Source organism: Pleurodeles waltl, chromosome 6, assembly GCF_031143425.1.
Source record: "Pleurodeles waltl isolate 20211129_DDA chromosome 6, aPleWal1.hap1.20221129, whole genome shotgun sequence".
In the NCBI taxonomy this organism is placed as follows: domain Eukaryota; kingdom Metazoa; phylum Chordata; class Amphibia; order Caudata; family Salamandridae; genus Pleurodeles; species Pleurodeles waltl.
The window spans coordinates 671,661,437-671,684,393 of NC_090445.1; positions in this window are offsets into that span (position 1 = coordinate 671,661,437).

Genomic DNA, 22,957 nt, shown 5'->3' on the forward strand with positions numbered 1-22,957 from the left:
ACAGTGGGACAAGACAAGCTGCCAGTGTAGACAGATGTCTGCGTGTCTGCAGGTCTGGTGAGTGTGCTGCAAGTGTCTGTCAATGTAGTCGTGGTGAGTGCAGGTGTGGTGTCAGGGGTGCATGTGTGATGTTGTGGTGATTGCATGAAGGGGGCAGCAGCAGTGACTGAGGGTGCAGTGCAAGTGGGTGTGCAAGGTGAGGTGACAGGCAGGTTGGCGGGGAGGTTGACACACTGGGGGAAGTGGATGTTGTTGTGTGTGCTTTGGTATATTGGGTGTGTGCCTGCTTGTGGTGGGAAGTTTGGTGCTTGTGTTTGTCTGTGTGCTTTTTGTGTGTGGATCTGTGTGCATGGCTGTCTGTCTGTGTGCTTGGGATGGGTGAAGGCAGTGGGGTGCTGGAAGATATAGAGGGGGTGGGAAGGGGGACGGAAAAAACAGGGACACTGGCTGCCTTCAAATAGGAGGCCAGAGCCTGAAAAGATCTCTGCAGGCCAGACATGGCACTGTGAATGCCTTCCAGGTAGGCATTGCATTGCTGCATCTGGGATGTTAGCCGCTGGATGGCATTCACAATGATTGTCTGCCCTACAGAGATGGTTCTCAGGAGGTCAATAGCCTCCTCCGTGAAGAAAGCAGGGCTGACTGGCGCAGGGGATGAGGTGCCTGTGGCGAAGGAGATGCCCACCCTCCTTGGTGAGCAGGCACGGGCAACACAGTGGGGAGCAACGGGGAGGGCGGTGATGGTATGGGGGGTGGCAGAAGATGACAAAGAATGGGTGGGCCCAGTAGGATGTGCCACCACCAGGGAGCTGCAATCGGCGGAGGTATCAGAGTCACTACCTCCAGTGGTAGTTGACTCCCCGTGCATCCCCACTCGCTGGAGCCTCAGTTCCCTTTCCAGATAATGCTAATGTACACAAAAGACACAAGAGCACCGGGGTGGGGAAACAAAACAAGAATAAAGTATGTAAAATCCGGAATATATATAGATTTTGGCTCACACACACTCCCACCCAGGTCATGCACGTACCCTCAGCAAAAACAACATACATAATAAATGTGCCCCTCACTAGTGGGCATGACCCCAGAATACATCAAATAACCCTCATGAAACACAACCCTGATACACTGTGTGAAGTACACCCATGAGAGACCATGCCCAGCCAATGCACTTACAAGTCCATAAGGCCACATTGAATACCAGATGACAGAAAGGGGACCCCTCATAGGCCTACAGACCGTGCCAAAACTAGCTCTTACACCATCCCAAGGACCTGGAGGGGGCAGGATTGCAGGGACACACCTGTCTAAGTGCCTGGAACTACAATGCACACATCCCACAGCACTCAAATTCAACCATCAAAGTGGTATCACAACAGTGGAGCTACTCACTCCCTTGCGGCTGCTGTGCTGCCTTCAAGCACCCATCCAAATCTGGATAGGCCACCACCAGTATACGGGCCATCAGGGGGATCAGGGTCCAACGGGCACCCCTTCCTCATTGGAAGACCTTCTCTGCAATGAAGGCCAGGGCCCGTTCCCCCATAAGCCGTGCCTTCTCAGGGATCAGAGACAGGACACAGCAGCACATGCAGTGGAGTGCTACCCTTCACGTGAATCAGGAGTCAAGTGTCAAGGGTCTGACAAAATGGCATAGGTACCGCAGCGGTGTGCTCCGTCATCGCCAGCGGCGATCATGAATGGCCAAGGTTCCTCATTGGCAATCATGTAATCCAAAGAACAGGTACATGACGGTGATCAGACCTGGATGGCAGGAGGTTGAAAGTTTTGCTACCACCACGTCTCCATAGCCTGGCCAGGGGCCTCATCCAGGGCCCTATTCTCTCTCCTCTTCATCGCTGGCCAGGCTATGGAGACGTGGTGGTAGCAAAACTTTCAGCCTCCTGCCATCCAGGTCTGATAGAGTTCACATTTAGGGAGAACGTACACTGGACCACAATTCTCCCAGTCCCTCTTCTTTTTTTAATGATTCTATGACCCCCACATGTACTCATCTTTGGAAGTGTGTCCACACTGTGATGCCATTATGACCGAGAAACCTCAGCACACATTTGCCTGACGGTGTACCTCATTCTTTCCATTTGTGTGCATTACATATGTGAGGCTTTTTGAAAAGTACAGTGACATCATGGGATGCAAGTGTATGTTGACACTCAGAATGTGTTCTTTCTCCCCCCTTAGGTACAGAACTATGTGGCGAGGGAGGGCCCCATCTGTATACAGACCCCTGGTCGACCTGGACATTATGGAGGAATGTCACATCATTATCACGTACCGACTCAATAGAGCTACAATCCATGACCTCTGAACATTAATGGATCCTGTTCTGAAGCCAGCCAATCGGAATCAGCATGCCATCCCTACAACCGTGCAAATGCTATCTGTGCTCCATTTCCTGGCTATGGGCTCATTTCAGGTGACAGTGGGCATGGCTGCAGGGGTCTCACAGCCAATGTTTAGCCACATCCTGTCCAAATCCCTGGATGCCTTCATTCAACACTAGCAAACCTATGTCCAGTTTCCTCAAAGGGCTGAAGTCCCCACCATAAAATGTGGATTCTATGCTTTCGCAAATATCCCCCATGTGATAGGTGCCATTGATGGAACCCACATAGCTCACATACCCCAAAGGGTGAATGAACAGGTGTATAGCAATCGTAAGAACTATCACTCCATGAATGTACAGTTGGTGTGTACTGCTGATCAGTACATTTCACATGTGAATGCAAGGTTCCCAGGATCAGTCCATGATTCATTTGTCTGGAGAAACAGCAGTGTGCCACACAGAATGGGACAACTACAAGGAGACAGAGGTTGGCTCATAGGTGAGTGTGTATGACACTGGATCAGTAACATAGCTGATAGCCAGGCTGTATGCAAGTAAAGGCAGTTTCTTCAAGTCCTCTTTCGCCCACTTTTTCAGGTGACGCTGGCCACCCCAACTTGCAGTGGCCACTGACACCTGTAAGGAATCCCAGGACAGATGCAGAGAGGAATTATAATGAGGCCCATGGATGTACTAGGAGGGTGATAGAGCACACTATAGGACTCCTGAAGGCAAGATTTTGTTGTCTCCATCTCTCTGGGGGATCCCTGTGCTATGTCCCTGACATGGTGTGTAGGATAGTGGTGACCTTCTGCATGCTGCACAACGTGGCTGTGAGGAAAGCTATCCCCCTTCTGGAAGAGGAGGATGGTGTACAACCAGCCCTGCAACCTCAGAGAGGAGATAAGAGTGATGGTAAGGAAGAAGAGGGGGAAGATCTCAACTCCAGGACCCACCTAATCCGTCTATAATTCCAGTGACTCTAAGGTACTGTTCAATGATGCTGCCGTCTTCACTGCATAGCTACAGTCTGTCTCATGTAATATGTACTGTGGTGTCTTTTTTCAGTGACAATGCTAACTGATGACTGAAGTGGCATGTGCCAGGGAACCCAATATTAGGTACAGTGTGACATACTTCAGACACTACAGTGCGTTGGATCCCCTCCTGCAGTAAAAGTGTAATTATGACAGTAACTGGCTAATGCATACACAATCACAATTGATATCTCATATTGATGAGGGACATACAATTTGAGGGCATAGGTGTATTTATTCAATGGCAATATATACATAAGTGTTGGGACAGTGAAAGGGAGTGGGCACATGGTGAATAAACATACTCAGGTACATATGCTTAGCTGTTGGTTGCACTGGGTTTTGGTCCATGTGGCCATTGGAAGATGGCACACAAGGGAGACAGTTCAGGGCAGAGTCACTTCCTGGAACTAGGCTTGGTTTTGGCTGGTGTTTCAGTGGCATATCTGGGTCTGAGGGCACGTTTGCAAGGGTGCATCTGGGCTGCAGGAGTAGAGGGGCTGGCGTCCTGTGTCTCCCTTGGCAGTGCCACCAGTCCAGTGGTTGCTGCTGATGTAGAAGGCAGGGCAGTATCCTGGCTAGTGGTAGGGGCTTGCAGTTGGGTGGAGGATTCAGGCTGGCTCTGGTACTGGTGCTGCAGCACCCCTGCAATGGAGGCTATGGTGGCATTGAGCTGTTTCTATTGCTCCATGGCCTCCTGGTGGTGTGCTAGCTGCAGCCTCTGATTCTGCTCCAGGGTGGCCAGGATCTAGCCCATCCTGTTCTGGGTATGGTGATATGCTCCCGGGACCTCAGATAACACCTCCTGGGCTGCTGCATCCCTCCTTGGGCCAGCCCCTGGACCTCTGATACCCTCCCACTGGCCCTAGCCCCCTGTGCATTTGTCCCCTGCACAGGTCTGGCAGTCCCACTTGCACTGGGCCCTTTATCATCCTGCCTGTTGTTGGGTGGAGACTTTGGCCTCTGTACATGTGAGCAGCCAGTCCATGGCCGTGAGACACTGGTGTGTGGTCGTTTGGGCAGAGCTGATGATGGTGGTTGAGTGGTAGGGGTGTCAGTGGTATCCTGGACGGGGTTTCTGGAGGGTAACAGTCCAGGAATGAGTGAAAGACTAGGAGTTCCTCTGTATCCAGAGATCCCTCTGCACTCTCCTGAGTGGGGCATCCGTCTTCAGGCGGGGGGCTGGCACTCCTTGACATCTCTGTCTGGGTGGTGCCTGTGTGTGGGGGCATAGACATGTGGGTGTCATGTACTTTTTGGGCAATTGCTGCACTGGTCTGCATTATTTGATGCTTATGTAGTGGCATGCAAAATCCCTTTGTGTACATTTTGTTGCATTTTATGTGGGGGTGGAGGTGCAATGTGGGTGCTGTAGTGCCACTGGGATTCCATGCAGAGGTAGGTGACGGTGCACAGGGGGCTGGATGAAGATTTGTTTGTGGGATTGTGGGTATGCAGGGAACTTGGATGTGGGTGTTGTGGACTGGGTAGGGGATGGGGTCCTGGTGGTAATGAGGGGATGGGTTGGTACATGCATTACAGGTGTGGTGGATATGAAGAAATTGTAGTTGTAGTCCAGTCCTCCAGTTAGTCCAGTGAGGCCCTCCGGGTGCAGGATAGCCAGGACCTTCTCCTCCCAGTTGGTGTTTTCGGGGGAGTAGGTGGAGGACCACCACCAGTCTTCTATACAGCGATGTTGTGACTGGATGCCATAGACTGAACCTTCCCGAGCAGGTCGTTCCAACTCTTCCGGATGTCGTCCCTTGGCCGTGGATGGTTTCCCACTGCGTTGACTTTGTTGACTATCGTCTGGCATAGCTCCATCTTCCTGGCCACGAGTGTCTGCTGCACCTGTGTCCCGAATAGTTGTGTCTCGACCCTGAGTATTTCATCCACCATGGTCCATAGCTGCCTGTATGTGAAGCGGGAGTGCTTAGGAGGTGCCATGGTGTGTGTTGTGGGTGGTGTGTTGTAGGTGTATTGGTGAGGGTGCTGTTGTGTGGTTGGGTGTGTGGCTTGTGATGGTGTTTGGGGTATGTATGGGTTTTGGGGGTGTATTTGTGTGTGTGACTTGTGTGATGTTGAGTTCAGTTCTGCATGTTGTGTTGTCAATATCAGTCATGCTATTGGTGTTGCAAAGGATTGTGGGGTGTGTATCTGACTATTTTATAGTGTTGTGGATGTGTGTCAGGTGTGTGTGTGTGTTTCAAACTTGCCAATGTGTGGATTTGTTGTTGGTGGGTCCATTGCTGGCCGTGGCTATCCGTACCACCAATGGTCATTCGACATTCACTGTCCACCACACTGATTTGTGCATCATTATTTGGTGGGCAGAGGATTTGTCTGCATGGTGGTGGCAGAGTGGGGTGTACTGCCTTTCCGCCATTGTTGGCCCTGGCGGTAGGTGGAGGTTGCAGGATTTTTGGAGGTTTGTCTTTTTGGAATCATTATTCTGCGGTGTGCAGTCCACCGCCACTGGCAGTCTTCTGTTCACCATCGGCACAGTGGTGATTACAGACAAGTTCATAATGAGGGCCATAGTCTGCCTCCATTGTCTTTGCCTGAGTTAGATCTTGGCATGTGGGAGAAAGGGATGAGATTTGATATACCACGATTTCCTGAGGAGTCTATCTTGCCATGAGTCCGGTTGCCACATCATCTTGGTCAGAGATTGGGCGCTGCTAGTTAGCCGGAAACCCCTGTATTGGGCCAACAGGTGTCACCTAGTGTGGAATTGTACTCAGTACCCACAAACCCAGCCGATCCTACTGCCTAAATCCAATAGCCTCATTACCCTAATGAGAACCTACGTGACAAGGCGCCACCAACGTTTGGTCAGGCACGAATAATTGGATCCTTCTAAGTTTCTCTGTCTCACTGAAGGCTAAAGACACCTCGATACTATATACGGAAATGTCCATGGTATTGAGGAATTCCTCCTCAGCTAGGTAGGTGGGACCTATCTTGAGCTGTAGGTTGTTCAAGCTTGAACCATAAAAGGATTGATCTCCAGTATGTATCCTTATCTCTGAACACTTAAAACCAGTAATATGGCAAACCCTCAGTGGGAAGCAATAGCAGTAAATATGAGAGGCCCCCTTACTGCACATTTATTGGCAAACAAACTAACGGCCCAGGGAGGTACAGTTACATTTGCTGTAGAAGCTCATGCAGCCTACAGAACAGAAACTTTTTATTCTTAGGTCACCTTTCCAGCATTAGATAGGAACACAAATACATTTCATAACTGTACACCTGTAAATCCACCTGCACAATACAGAGCTGATGCTTAGTTAGAAATACTTTTATCTTATCAAGACCACAATAATTGGCTTGATAGCGCCCTACCCCATACAATGTAACCTGCTATGTTAGGCCTGTTGAGTAATGTTGGCCCGAGCTGGCCTTTATTGGCCACATATACACCACTCCTGACGCAGCAGGATTGGCGGTAGCTGTGGTCCGCTGATTATATATATAAATCATAACAATATATAGATTGCTAGTACAATTTGTTATGCAAACATTAAACACAAACCCAATACGGGCTGCTCCAGCGCAAGGACATGCAAGAACGTCAGACATTAATCCTGCAACTGTACATACGACCATGGGTAAAGTACACACCAAATGGGAGGAGATTCCGTTTTGGTTAGCTCAAAAAATAAATGCACTGGAAGCAGTCTTTCCCCATACAGGACCTCAGGATAAAAACAGAATTTTGACAATGTGCTTGCCTTTCGGGATGGTTCCCATCTTTTAAAACTGCAATACCTGTGTCACAGTATTTGCAGCGCTCTACACCACGGCACACGGTACACAAATGCTTGCCAATCTTCCGGAGTTTTGAAACAAATTCAAGATGAATATGGGGCAGCCCCTGCCCTAGATTTGAGGATGCAATTAATAGGTAATTTTGCCACTGTGTCTTCAATCACATTAAGTAACATTAAAAGGGAAGCAGTGCGCATGCGGCTCCGTGACGTCCCGGTACAGGATCAAGAACGTGAGCTGAAAAAAATTATTTCTGAAACCTACTCCAGTATAGGTTGAGATAGTGTGGGAGCCAGACTCACTAAGTCCAAGTGCAAGGTAGATCCAATAAGGATGATGCCAAACAAACACCTGAGGGTTCGGAAAAACGCTGGGATAAAAAAAAAAAAACACCTAAAAAGGAAAGGGGAGAATCTCTGCATTCGGAGACCCCACAAAATAGATACATCCTTAGAAATGGGGATAATATAAAAACACCTGACAAATTTCAGTATACTGATTCACGCTAATCTTGTTCATTTCAGGACTCACTGGAAAAACGCAGTGACAGAGATGTGGGCGGTCAGATCAGCGCAGTATGTGAAACCGTGAAAGGACTCACAATGCTCGTCAAAAGTTTCTATTAAACAAGAAGGGAAACTTCCACAACAGGAACCACAATTTCAAAAGAAGAAAATGGCAGCAGTTGCAATACGACATGCCACTCAAGAAGAGGGATTTACTAAAGAACAAGAAGTGGTCGCTGGCACTGCTAGTCATTACAGCAGAAGTTACAATGGTTCGCCAAGATCTTCTAGAGCATCTGCAGGTGAAAGCAACTGATGACTATCTAAAAGTAGAGACTGCGAGCATGAGTGTCTGCACACCAGATAGAGGCCCTCATTACAACCCTGGCGGCAACATACCGTGACCGCCAGGTAATCCGCTGCGGGTATTATGACCCACACTGAGAAATCCGCCACTATACAGACACCCACAAAAGTCCACCAGACAAAGCTCAGTGATAAACTGGAGGTACCAAAACCCACAGCGTTATGCAAACAGGAATACACCCACAGTATCACAACCCATGAATCACTGCGGCGGTCCTTCAACCGCGTTAAACCATTGGCAGTACACACCGCCGTGCTCAAAATACACACACCCTAACAAAACTACACCACATTGGACAATTCAAAATACACACACCAGACACACACACACACACACACCACACCCACAACACTATAAAACACCCACCCACAATACCCACAATCCTTTACGACCCAAACATTTTGGCAAGTGAAAGAAAGGCAAGCCTGGAGCACCCACTCAATCAGAGCCACAGAACACCATCACCCATACACCGACCACAAACCCCAACACAGCACCCCACACACCCACACACATATCAGTCACACCACATCCATGGCACCCCAAAGACACCCCAGGTTTTCAGAGGAGGAGCTAAAGGTCATGGTGGAGGAAATCATCCAGGTAGAGCCACAGCTATTCAGATCACAGGTGCAGCAGACGTCCATTGCTAGGAAGATGGAGCTATGGCGGAGAATCGTTGACAGGGTCAATGCCATGGGACAGCACCCAAGAACAAGGGATGAAGTCAGGAAGAGGTGGAACAGCCTACTGGGGAAGGTATGTTCCGTGGTTGCAAGACACCAGGTAGCAGTACAGAGGTCTGGCGGTGGACCCTCACCTCCTCCCCCACAACTAACAACATGGGAGGAGCAAGTCTTGCCGATCACGCATCCTGAGGGCCTCACAGGAGTAGCAGGAGGACTGGATTCTGGTAAGTCAAATCTTTACTACTATATCCCCTACCCTACCTGCATGCCATCACAAACACCCACCCCTACCCTCACCCCCATCACTCCACCACCTCACATATACCCCACTATCACAACCCACCCATCCCAATACCAAGCCCTGCCTGCAAACACCAATGCATGGACACCCATCACAGACCTGTATGGACACCAATCACCACAGCATTCACACTAGTGACAATCACTTAGCCAAACCAAGCACAACTCACACAAGCCAAAGCTGCCTTGGGAATAACAACCATAGTGGGGAACATACCCATGCACAAGATGGCACACGCAGAAAAAATAACACTGCATTTGCATCCCCAGAGGACCCTTACTCAATGTCACCAGAGAGGAGTTGCCAGCAACATCCAGTACCCCCCTAGAAGAGGCCCACAGTGATGACAGCAGCTCTGCATGCCTGGATCAGGATGACCAACCTGGCCCATCAGGGACCCCCGGACAGTCGGTTACCCTGCCACAGTTCCATACCACCACAGAGCCTCAGGAAACGACAGCATAGCACCCACCCAGCGGGCCCGTGCCACTGTCCCCAGGACAAGCCAATCAGCAGTTTGTCCACCACTACAGGGACCCCAGGCAACCCCACAAACCCAGGACTATCAAGGACCTGGGGTCAGTGGGCACACGGTTCAGGGGACAGAGGCACAGGACAACAGGGAAGCGGGGAGGGCTGCTGTGCGACAGGGGGAGGACAGGCCCAGGGAACCCACCATCAGGAGGCACTCACAAACATCCTGGGAGCACACCACCATTCCCAGGAGACGATGGGCCAGACACTGGCCAAGTTGCAGGAGACCCAGTGGCTGCAGGAGGGACAGTACTTGGGTATCAAGGAGGACCTCAAACTCATCTACACCATCCTGGTCACCATTCCTGGGGTGCTGGGTGACATGGCAATCACCATGAGGGAGGCAGTGGCACAACAACAGGCCCCCGAGACTAGCCACACTGAAGAACAGCCCTCCACCTCCGCCGGCGCTAGTGGACTGGAGGCCCCGCCACTGGAACAACAGGCTACCAGCACCCCACCCTCTGCAGAAGGAGACCCACCCCGCAAATGGTCCCTGCGATCGAGGCAGAAGACAGAGAACATTGCCAAGACCCCCGCCAGGAAATAAGACTGTCCTGATTGTCCCCCCTCCTGTCCCACTCTGTCACCCTCTCCACCTTGAACTGCCATTGCTCCACTTCCTATGCTCCCTTGGACCATGCACCTGTGATACCAAGAGACTGGACTCTACCCTGGACTCTCCTCCACCATCACCCCAGCCCATTGCACATCCCCCTCTACTTATGAGCACTTACATAAACACCCTTGGAACAAATACAAATCTGGAGTCTGTTAAAATGATTCAAATATGTATTAGTACAACATTATCAAAGCATAGCAAGTAATATGTACAGTTAAATTTACATTGGAATGACCTTTAGTGGGCAGCAGTAAACACAACAGGAGCCAGAGCGAGCCACAGAGATCTGAAAATAGAGATGCCAAAGGGTACAGCAAGTGGCCATAGACATAGGGAAATTGGGCTGCCATGTTCACTGTCCAACAGAAAAATTAAAGGTAAAGTGAAGTTACAGTGTCTTACCTGTATGTCACTGGAAGTACTGCTGTATTATATTACTTCTGTTGTCCACATATTCTTCCTCTGCCTCCTCTTCCTCACTGTCCACAGGCTCCACCACTGCCACAAGACCATCTCCAGGCTCATCCCCCTGCAGAAAAGGCACCTGGCGTCTCACGGCCAGGTTGTGCAACAAGCAACATGCAACGATGATCTGGCATAGCTTCTTGGGTGAGTAGTACAGGGATCCACCAGTCAGATGGAGGCACCTGAACCTGGCCTTCAGAAGGCCGAAGATTCTTTCAATTATCCGCCTTGTTCGCCAATGTGCCTCATTGTAACGTCCCTCTGCCCTTGTCCTGGCATTCCTCACTAGGGTCAGTAGCCAATAGAGGTTGGGGTAACCAAGTCACCTGCAAATATTCAAGGGATACCCGTTAGCCACACACTAACCCTTAGGGACAACCCCATACCCATACACCAATTTATACTGGGTGGGGACCTTGGGCTCACCTATTAGCCACACTGGTGCCTCTGGAGTTGAGCTATCACATATGGGATGCTGCTATTCCTCAAGATAAAGATGTCATGCACAGAGCCAGGATATTTGGCATTCACATGGGAGATGTACTGGTCAGCCAAACACACCATCCGCACATTCATAGAGTGATAGCTTTTTCTATTCCTGAACATGCAAGGTTCACCAGGGATCTGTACACTGGAGGATGTCTCCATCTCATATTCATCCTTAGCGGTCGAAGCCTATGGAGGAAAACGGTGGGCAGAGGGTCATAATCACAAATCTATTGCAGTAATGATGGATTTCTAAATTTACAGAACCAGTATGTGAATCCGAGAGTCAGTTGCTATGCCAATGTCTTCTGTAACGCAGTTAGGTGCCATGCCCTGTGCCCCCCTGAAATGGCGGCTGCCTGACCTGTGAGGAAGGACAAGTGAAATGAGGTAATTCCACTGGCGTTGTGCGCCGTTGCGGTAGGCGGTCAGCGACCGCTGCGCAACTTCGCATTGGTTATCATTGGGCCCTATGGGTTCCAGGAGCCAATGGCGATGTACGCAGGTGGTGACGGTACACCCCGCTGCGGACGTGACCGCCATTTTCTATCTATTCACTCACTTGCTACCTGACCTTCAACAGGAGATGACCTGCACTGCAAGCGTTGCTGTAACCTGTGTCTGGAAGCGACAATGGCTCATGTGTCTGGGGAAAGGGCCCCTGCCTTCACTGCGGAGGAGTTGGAGAAACTGGTGGATGGGGTCCTACCCCAGTACACGTTACTCTACGGTCCTCCAGACAAACAGGTGAGTACACTGTGAGCATGATGCATGGGCCATGAATGTATAGAGTGCTGTGTGTGTAAGCCACATGTAGGGGGGCTGAGGCGTTGTAGGAAGTTGGCTCTGTATGTGCTATTTCAAAGTAAGGAATAGCATGCACAGAGTCCAAGGGTTCCCCTTAGAGGTAAAATAGTGGTAAAAATAGATAATACTAATGCTCTATTTTGTGGTAGTGTGGTCGAGCAGTAGGCTTATCCAAGGAGTAGTGTTAAGCATTTGTTGTACATACACAAGACAATAAATGAGGTACACACACTCAGAGACAAATCCAGCCAATAGGTTTTTATATAGAAAAATATCTTTTCTTAGTTTATTTTAAGAACCACAGGTTCAAATTCTCCATGTAATATCTCATTCGAAAGGTATTGCAGGTAAGTACTTTAGGAACTTCCAATCATAAAAATTGCATGTATACTTTACAAGTTATTGACAAATAGCTGTTTTAAAAGTGGACACTTAGTGCAATTTTCACAGTTCCTGGGGGAGGTAAGTTTTTGTTAGTTTTACCAGGTAAGTAAGACACTTACAGGGCTTAGTTCTTGGTCCAAGGTAGCCCACCGTTGGGGGTTCAGAGCAACCCCAAAGTCACCACACCAGCAGCTCAGGGCCGGTCAGGTGCAGAGTTCCAAGTGGTGCCCAAAACACATAGGCTAGAATGGAGAGAAGGGGGTGCCCCGGTTCCGGTCTGCTTGCAGGTAAGTACCCGCGTTTTCGGAGGGCAGACCAGGGGGGTTTTGTAGGGCACCGGGGGGGACACAAGTCCACACAGAAATTTCACCCTCAGCAGCGCGGGGGCGGCCGGGTGCAGTGTAGGAACAGGCGTCGGGTTCGCAATGATAGTCTATGAGAGATCTCGGGATCTCTTCAGCGCTGCAGGCAGGCAAGGGGGGGATTCCTCGGGGAAACCTCCACTTGGGCAAGGGAGAGGGACTCCTGGGGGTCACTTCTCCAGTGAAAGTCCGGTCCTTCAGGTCCTGGGGGCTGCGGGTGCAGGGTCTCTCCCAGGCGTCGGGACTTTGGATTCAAAGAGTCGCGGTCAGGGGAAGCCTCGGGATTCCTTCTGCAGGCGGCGCTGTGGGGGCTCAGGGGGGACAGGTTTTGGTACTCACAGTATCAGAGTAGTCCTGGGGTCCCTCCTGAGGTGTCGGGTCTCCACCAGCCGAGTCGGGGTCGCCGGGTGCAGTGTTGCAAGTCTCACGCTTCTTGCGGGGAGCTTGCAGGGTTCTTTAAAGCTGCTGGAAACAAAGTTGCAGCCTTTCTTGGAGCAGGTCCGCTGTCCTCGGGAGTTTCTTGTCTTTTCGAAGCAGGGGCAGTCCTCAGAGGATGTTGAGGTCGCTGGTCCCTTCGGAAGGCGTCGCTGGAGCAGGATCTTTGGAAGGCAGGAGACAGGCCGGTGAGTTTCTGGAGCCAAGGCAGTTGTCGTCTTCTGGTCTTCCGCTGCAGGGGTTTTCAGCTGGGCAGTCCTTCTTCTTGTAGTTGCAGGAATCTAATTTTCTAGGGTTCAGGGTAGCCCTTAAATACTAAATTTAAGGGCGTGTTTAGGTCTGGGGGGTTAGTAGCCAATGGCTACTAGCCCTGAGGGTGGGTACACCCTCTTTGTGCCTCCTCCCAAGGGGAGGGGGTCACAATCCTAACCCTATTGGGGGAATCCTCCATCTGCAAGATGGAGGATTTCTAAAAGTTAGAGTCACCTCAGCTCAGGACACCTTAGGGGCTGTCCTGACTGGCCAGTGACTCCTCCTTGTTATTCTCATTATTTTCTCCGGCCTTGCCGCCAAAAGTGGGGCCTGGCCGGAGGGGGCGGGCAACTCCACTAGCTGGAGTGTCCTGCTGGGTTGGCACAAAGGAGGTGAGCCTTTGAGGCTCACCGCCAGGTGTGACAATTCCTGCCTGGGAGAGGTGTTAGCATCTCCACCCAGTGCAGGCTTTGTTACTGGCCTCAGAGTGACAAAGGCACTCTCCCCATGGGGCCAGCAACATGTCTCGGTTTGTGGCAGGCTGCTAAAACTAGTCAGCCTACACAGATAGTCGGTTAAGTTTCAGGGGGCACCTCTAAGGTGCCCTCTGTGGTGTATTTTACAATAAAATGTACACTGGCATCAGTGTGCATTTATTGTGCTGAGAAGTTTGATACCAAACTTCCCAGTTTTCAGTGTAGCCATTACGGTGCTGTGGAGTTCGTGTTTGACAGACTCCCAGACCATATACTCTTATGGCTACCCTGCACTTACAATGTCTAAGGTTTTATTTAGACACTGTAGGGGTACCATGCTCATGCACTGGTACCCTCACCTATGGTATAGTGCACCCTGCCTTAGGGCTGTAAGGCCTGCTAGAGGGGTGTCTTACCTATACTGCATAGGCAGTGAGAGGCTGGCATGGCACCCTGAGGGGAGTGCCATGTCGACTTACTCGTTTTGTCCTCACTAGCACACACAAGCTGGCAAGCAGTGTGTCTGTGCTGAGTGAGAGGTCTCCAGGGTGGCATAAGACATGCTGCAGCCCTTAGAGACCTTCCTTGGCATCAGGGCCCTTGGTACTAGAAGTACCAGTTACAAGGGACTTATCTGGATGCCAGGGTCTGCCAATTGTGGATACAAAAGTACAGGTTAGGGAAAGAACACTGGTGCTGGGGCCTGGTTAGCAGGCCTCAGCACACTTTCAATTGTAAACATAGCATCAGCAAAGGCAAAAAGTCAGGGGGCAACCATGCCAAGGAGGCATTTCCTTACACAACCCCCCCCCAAACGAAAGAGGATGAGACTAACCTTTCCCAAGAGAGTCTTCATTTTCTAAGTGGAAGAACCTGGAAAGGCCATCTGCATTGGCATGGGCAGTCCCAGGTCTGTGTTCCACTATAAAGTCCATTCCCTGTAGGGAGATGGACCACCTCAACAGTTTAGGATTTTCACCTTTCATTTGCATCAGCCATTTGAGAGGTCTGTGGTCAGTTTGAACTAGGAAGTGAGTCCCAAAGAGGTATGGTCTCAGCTTCTTCAGGGACCAAACCACAGCAAAGGCCTCCCTCTCAATGGCACTCCAACGCTGCTCCCTGGGGAGTAACCTCCTGCTAATGAAAGCAACAGGCTGGTCAAGGCCATCATCATTTGTTTGGGACAAAACTGCCCCTATCCCATGTTCAGAGGCATCAGTCTGCACAATGAACTGCTTAGAATAATCTGGAGCTTTTAGAACTGGTGCTGAGCACATTGCCTGTTTCAGGGTGTCAAAGGCCTGTTGGCATTCCACAGTCCAGTTTACTTTCTTGGGCATTTTCTTGGAGGTGAGTTCAGTGAGGGCTGTCACAATGGATCCATATCCCTTCACAAACCTCCTGTAGTACCCAGTCAAGCCAAGGAATGCCCTGACTTGAGTCTGGGTTTTTGGAGCTACCCAGTCCAGAATAGTCTGGATCTTGGGTTGGAGTGGCTGAACTTGGCCTCCACCTACAAGGTGTCCCAAGTAAACCACAGTTCCCTGCCCTATCTGGCATTTGGATGCCTTGATAGAGAGGCCTGCAGATTGCAGAGCCTTCAAAACCTTCCTCAGGTGGACCAGGTGATCCTGCCAGGTGGAGCTAAAGACAGCAATATCATCAAGATAAGCTGTGCTAAAGGACTCCAAGCCAGCAAGGACTTGATTCACCAACCTTTGGAAGGTGGCAGGGGCATTCTTTAAACCAAAGGGCATAACAGTAAACTGATAATGCCCATCAGGTGTGGAGAATGCTGTCTTTTCTTTTGCTCCAGGTGCCATTTTTATTTGCCAGTACCCTGCTGTCAAGTCAAAGGTACTTAGAAATTTGGCAGCACCTAATTTGTCTATGAGCTCATCAGCTCTTGGAATTGGATGAGCATCTGCCTTGGTGACAGAATTGAGCCCTCTGTAGTCCACACAAAACCTCATCTCTTTCTTTCCATCTTTGGTGTGAGGTTTGGGGACTAAGACCACTGGGCTAGCCCAGGGGCTGTCAGAGCGCTCAATTACTCCCAATTCCAGCATCTTGGGGACTTCCACCTTGATGCTTTCCTTAACATGGTCAGACTGTCTAAAGATTTTGTTCTTGACAGGCATGCTGTCTCCTGTGTCCACATCATGGGTACACAGGTGTGTCTGACCAGGGGCTAAGGAGAAGAGTTCAGGAAACTGTTGTAGGACTCTCCTACAATCAGCTTGCTGTTGGCCAGAGAGGGTGTCTGAGTAGATCACTCCATCTACTGTACCATCTTTTGGGTCTGATGACAGAAGATCAGGGAGAGGTTCACTCTCTGCCTCCTGATCCTCATCTGTTACCATCAACAGATTGACATCAGCCCTGTCGTGGAAGAGCTTAAGGCGGTTTACATGGATCACCCTCTTGGGGCTCCTGCTTGTGCCCAGGTCCACCAAGTAGGTGACCTGACTCTTCCTCTCTAGTACTGGGTAAGGGCCACTCCATTTGTCCTGGAGTGCCCTGGGAGCCACAGGCTCCAGAACCCAGACTTTCTGCCCTGGTTGGAACTCAACCAGTGCAGCCTTTTGGTCATACCAAAACTTCTGGAGCTGTTGGCTGGCCTCAAGGTTTTTGGTTGCCTTTTCCATGTACTCTGCCATTCTAGAGCGAAGGCCAAGTACATAGTCCACTATGTCCTGTTTAGGCTCATGGAGAGGTCTCTCCCAGCCTTCTTTAACAAGGGCAAGTGGTCCCCTTACAGGATGACCAAACAGAAGTTCAAAGGGTGAGAATCCTACTCCCTTCTGTGGCACCTCTCTGTAAGCGAAAAGCAGGCATGGCAAGAGGACATCCCATCTCCTTTTGAGTTTTTCTGGGAGCCCCATGATCATGCCCTTTAATGTCTTGTTGAATCTCTCAACTAAGCCATTAGTTTGTGGATGGTATGGTGTAGTGAATTTATAAGTCACCCCACACTCATTCCACATGTGCTTTAGGTATGCTGACATGAAGTTGGTACCTCTGTCAGACACCACCTCCTTAGGGAAACCCACTCTGGTAAAGATACCAATGAGGGCCTTGGCTACTGCAGGGGCAGTAGTCGACCTAAGGGGAATAGCTTCAGGATACCTGGTAGCATGATCCACTACTACCAGGATATACATATTTCCTGAGGCTGTGGGAGGTTCTAGTGGACCAACTATGTCCACACCCACTCTTTCAAAGGGAACCCCCACCACTGGAAGTGGAATGAGGGGGGCCTTTGGATGCCCACCTGTCTTACCACTGGCTTGACAGGTGGGGCAGGAGAGGCAAAACTCCTTAACCATGTTGGACATATTGGGCCAGTAGAAGTGGTTGACTAACCTCTCCCACGTCTTGGTTTGTCCCAAATGTCCAGCAAGGGGAATGTCATGGGCCAATGTTAGGATGAACTTCCTGAACAGCTGAGGCACTACCACTCTCCTAGTGGCACCAGGTTTGGGGTCTCTGACCTCAGTGTACAGGAGTCCATCTTCCCAATAGACCCTATGCGTTCCATTTTTCTTGCCTTTGGACTCTTCAGCAGCTTGCTGCCTAAGGCCTTCAAGAGAGGGACAGGTTTCTTGTCCCTTACACAGCTCCTCCCTTGAGGGTCCCCCTGGGCCTAAGAGCTCAACCTGATAAGGTTCAAGCTCCAAAGGCTCAGTTCCCTCAGAGGGCAGAACTTCTTCCTGAGAAGAGAGGTTCCCTTTCTTTTGCTGTATTGCAGTTGGTTTCCCAACTGACTTTCCTGTTCTCTTGGTAGGCTGGGCCATTCTTCCAGACTCCAGCTCTACTTGTTCACCCTGTGCCTTGCATTGTGCTCTTGTTTTCACACACACCAGTTCAGGGATACCCAGCATTGCTGCATGGGTTTTTAGCTCTACCTCAGCCCATGCTGAGGACTCCAGGTCATTTCCAAGCAGACAGTCCACTGGGATATTTGAGGAGACCACCACCTGTTTCAGGCCATTGACCCCTCCCCATTCTAAAGTAACCATTGCCATGGGATGTACTTTTCTCTGATTGTCAGCGTTGGTGACTGTGTAAGTTTTTCCAGTCAGGTATTGGCCAGGGGAAACCAGTTTCTCTGTCACCATGGTGACACTGGCACCTGTATCCCTCAGGCCCTCTATTCTAGTCCCATTAATTAAGAGTTGCTGTCTGTATTTTTGCATGTTAGGCGGCCAGACAGCTAGTGTGGCTAAATCCACCCCACCCTCAGAAACTAGAGTAGCTTCAGTGTGGACCCTGATTTGCTCTGGGCACACTGTTGATCCCACTTGGAGACTAGCCATACCAGTGTTACCTGGATGGGAGTTTGGAGTGGAACCTTTCTTGGGACAGGCCTTGTCTCCAGTTTGGTGTCCATGCTGTTTACAGCTATGACACCAGGCCTTTTTGGGATCAAAGTTTTTACCCTTGTACCCATTGTTTTGTGAAGAGGCTCTGGGCCCACCCTCCTGTGCAGGTTTTTGGGGGCCTGTAGAAGACTCTTTACTATTTTTAGTTTTGGTTGTCTCATCACCCTTCCCCTGGGGAGTCTTTGTGACCCCTTTCTTTTGGTCACCCCCGGTTGAAGTCTTGGACACCCTTGTCTTGACCCAATGGTCCGCCTTCTTTCCCAATTCTTGGGGAGAAATTGGTCCTAGGTCTACCAGATGCTGATGCAGTTTATCATTGAAACAATTACTTAACAGGTGTTCTTTCACAAATAAATTGTACAGCCCATCATAATTACTTACACCACTGCCTTGAATCCAACCATCTAGTGTTTTCACTGAGTAGTCAACAAAGTCAACCCAGGTCTGGCTCGAGGATTTTTGAGCCCCCCTGAACCTAATCCTGTACTCCTCAGTGGAGAATCCAAAGCCCTCAATCAGGGTACCCTTCATGAGGTCATAAGATTCTGCATCTTTTCCAGAGAGTGTGAGGAGTCTATCCCTACACTTTCCAGTGAACATTTCCCAAAGGAGAGCACCCCAGTGAGATCTGTTCACTTTTCTGGTTACACAAGCCCTCTCAAAAGCTGTGAACCACTTGGTGATGTCATCACCATCTTCAAATTTTGTCACAATCCCTTTGGGGATTTTTAACATGTCAGGAGAATCTCTGACCCTATTTATATTGCTGCCACCATTGATGGGTCCTAGGCCCATCTCTTGTCTTTCCCTTTCTATGGCTAGGATCTGTCTTTCCAAAGCCAATCTTTTGGCCATCCTGGCTAACTGGATGTCCTCTTCACTGGGGCTATCCTCAGTGATTTCAGAGGTGTTGGTCTCTCCTGTGAGGGAACCAGCATCTCTGACTATTATTTTTGGAGTCAGGGTTTGAGGGACCCTGTTCTCCCTAGATAGGACTGGTAGGGGGGAATTGTCCTCCAAGTCACTATCCTCTTCCTCTGAGTTGCCACCCTCAGAGGGGTTGGCCTTTTCAAACTCTGCCAAAAGCTCCTGGAGCTGTATTTTGGTAGGTTTGGGGCCCATTGTTATTTTCTTTATTTTACAGAGTGACCTTAGCTCCCTCATCTTAAGATGGAGGTAAGGTGTGGTGTCGAGTTCCACCACAGTCACATCTGTGCTAGACATTTTGCTTCTAAAAGTTGGAATACTTTTTAAGAATCTACAACTAGTTCTAGGTTCTAATTCAAACTTTTACAAACTTTTAAACTCTAAAAGAAATGCTAAACAGGATCTAACACAAGGCCCTAGCAGGTCTTTTAAGAATTTAGAAAACTTTTCAAATTGCAAAAATCAATTTCTAATGACAATTTTGGAATTTGTCGTGTGATCAGGTATTGGCTGAGTAGTCCAGCAAATGCAAAGTCTTGTACCCCACCGCTGATCCACCAATGTAGGAAGTTGGCTCTGTATGTGCTATTTCAAAGTAAGGAATAGCATGCACAGAGTCCAAGGGTTCCCCTTAGAGGTAAAATAGTGGTAAAAATAGATAATACTAATGCTCTATTTTGTGGTAGTGTGGTCGAGCAGTAGGCTTATCCAAGGAGTAGTGTTAAGCATTTGTTGTACATACACAAGACAATAAATGAGGTACACACACTCAGAGACAAATCCAGCCAATAGGTTTTTATATAGAAAAATATCTTTTCTTAGTTTATTTTAAGAACCACAGGTTCAAATTCTCCATGTAATATCTCATTCGAAAGGTATTGCAGGTAAGTACTTTAGGAACTTCCAATCATAAAAATTGCATGTATACTTTACAAGTTATTGACAAATAGCTGTTTTAAAAGTGGACACTTAGTGCAATTTTCACAGTTCCTGGGGGAGGTAAGTTTTTGTTAGTTTTACCAGGTAAGTAAGACACTTACAGGGCTTAGTTCTTGGTCCAAGGTAGCCCACCGTTGGGGGTTCAGAGCAACCCCAAAGTCACCACACCAGCAGCTCAGGGCCGGTCAGGTGCAGAGTTCCAAGTGGTGCCCAAAACACATAGGCTAGAATGGAGAGAAGGGGGTGCCCCGGTTCCGGTCTGCTTGCAGGTAAGTACCCGCGTTTTCGGAGGGCAGACCAGGGGGGTTTTGTAGGGCACCGGGGGGGACACAAGTCCACACAGAAATTTCACCCTCAGCAGCGCGGGGGCGGCCGGGTGCAGTGTAGGAACAGGCGTCGGGTTCGCAATGATAGTCTATGAGAGATCTCGGGATCTCTTCAGCGCTGCAGGCAGGCAAGGGGGGGATTCCTCGGGGAAACCTCCACTTGGGCAAGGGAGAGGGACTCCTGGGGGTCACTTCTCCAGTGAAAGTCCGGTCCTTCAGGTCCTGGGGGCTGCGGGTGCAGGGTCTCTCCCAGGCGTCGGGACTTTGGATTCAAAGAGTCGCGGTCAGGGGAAGCCTCGGGATTCCTTCTGCAGGCGGCGCTGTGGGGGCTCAGGGGGGACAGGTTTTGGTACTCACAGTATCAGAGTAGTCCTGGGGTCCCTCCTGAGGTGTCGGGTCTCCACCAGCCGAGTCGGGGTCGCCGGGTGCAGTGTTGCAAGTCTCACGCTTCTTGCGGGGAGCTTGCAGGGTTCTTTAAAGCTGCTGGAAACAAAGTTGCAGCCTTTCTTGGAGCAGGTCCGCTGTCCTCGGGAGTTTCTTGTCTTTTCGAAGCAGGGGCAGTCCTCAGAGGATGTTGAGGTCGCTGGTCCCTTCGGAAGGCGTCGCTGGAGCAGGATCTTTGGAAGGCAGGAGACAGGCCGGTGAGTTTCTGGAGCCAAGGCAGTTGTCGTCTTCTGGTCTTCCGCTGCAGGGGTTTTCAGCTGGGCAGTCCTTCTTCTTGTAGTTGCAGGAATCTAATTTTCTAGGGTTCAGGGTAGCCCTTAAATACTAAATTTAAGGGCGTGTTTAGGTCTGGGGGGTTAGTAGCCAATGGCTACTAGCCCTGAGGGTGGGTACACCCTCTTTGTGCCTCCTCCCAAGGGGAGGGGGTCACAATCCTAACCCTATTGGGGGCATCCTCCATCTGCAAGATGGAGGATTTCTAAAAGTTAGAGTCACCTCAGCTCAGGACACCTTAGGGGCTGTCCTGACTGGCCAGTGACTCCTCCTTGTTATTCTCATTATTTTCTCCGGCCTTGCCGCCAAAAGTGGGGCCTGGCCGGAGGGGGCGGGCAACTCCACTAGCTGGAGTGTCCTGCTGGGTTGGCACAAAGGAGGTGAGCCTTTGAGGCTCACCGCCAGGTGTGACAATTCCTGCCTGGGAGAGGTGTTAGCATCTCCACCCAGTGCAGGCTTTGTTACTGGCCTCAGAGTGACAAAGGCACTCTCCCCATGGGGCCAGCAACATGTCTCGGTTTGTGGCAGGCTGCTAAAACTAGTCAGCCTACACAGATAGTCGGTTAAGTTTCAGGGGGCACCTCTAAGGTGCCCTCTGTGGTGTATTTTACAATAAAATGTACACTGGCATCAGTGTGCATTTATTGTGCTGAGAAGTTTGATACCAAACTTCCCAGTTTTCAGTGTAGCCATTACGGTGCTGTGGAGTTCGTGTTTGACAGACTCCCAGACCATATACTCTTATGGCTACCCTGCACTTACAATGTCTAAGGTTTTATTTAGACACTGTAGGGGTACCATGCTCATGCACTGGTACCCTCACCTATGGTATAGTGCACCCTGCCTTAGGGCTGTAAGGCCTGCTAGAGGGGTGTCTTACCTATACTGCATAGGCAGTGAGAGGCTGGCATGGCACCCTGAGGGGAGTGCCATGTCGACTTACTCGTTTTGTCCTCACTAGCACACACAAGCTGGCAAGCAGTGTGTCTGTGCTGAGTGAGAGGTCTCCAGGGTGGCATAAGACATGCTGCAGCCCTTAGAGACCTTCCTTGGCATCAGGGCCCTTGGTACTAGAAGTACCAGTTACAAGGGACTTATCTGGATGCCAGGGTCTGCCAATTGTGGATACAAAAGTACAGGTTAGGGAAAGAACACTGGTGCTGGGGCCTGGTTAGCAGGCCTCAGCACACTTTCAATTGTAAACATAGCATCAGCAAAGGCAAAAAGTCAGGGGGCAACCATGCCAAGGAGGCATTTCCTTACAGGCGTCCTGGCCAGTGTGCTGCATTTATGGTGGTCAATGTATGTGCATCAGGGGATGGGAGGGATCTGGTGGGCCATGAGTGTGATGATCCGGACGGTTGACTAATTTCTTTTTCTGCTGTCTTTTCCATGCAGGTCAGCACCCACCAGAAAAAGGGTATTTGGTGTTCCATCGCCAAGGAGGTGCGGACCCTGGGGGGCTTTGACAGGCCGAGCACCCACTGACGCAAACGGTGGGAGGATCTGCGCCACTGAGCAAGAAAGACGCCGGAGGCCCAGCTGGGGTTGGCCTGCCAACGAGGAAGGGGTGCCCGTCTTACCCTGACCCCCTGATGTTCTGCATCCTGGCGGTGGCCAATCAGGAGCTGGATGGGCTCTTGAAGGCATCACAGCAGCCACAAGGGGGTGAGTACAGATTCAGAATCATGACTTTGCTCGCGTTAAGGTTGTACCTGGGTGGGGAATGTGGGCTGTGGGTGCCCCTAGGCCAGGACGAACTGGCAGGGTAGGTCCCTTGTTGGGAAGGCTATGAAGCACTCCTACCCCAATAGTGTTA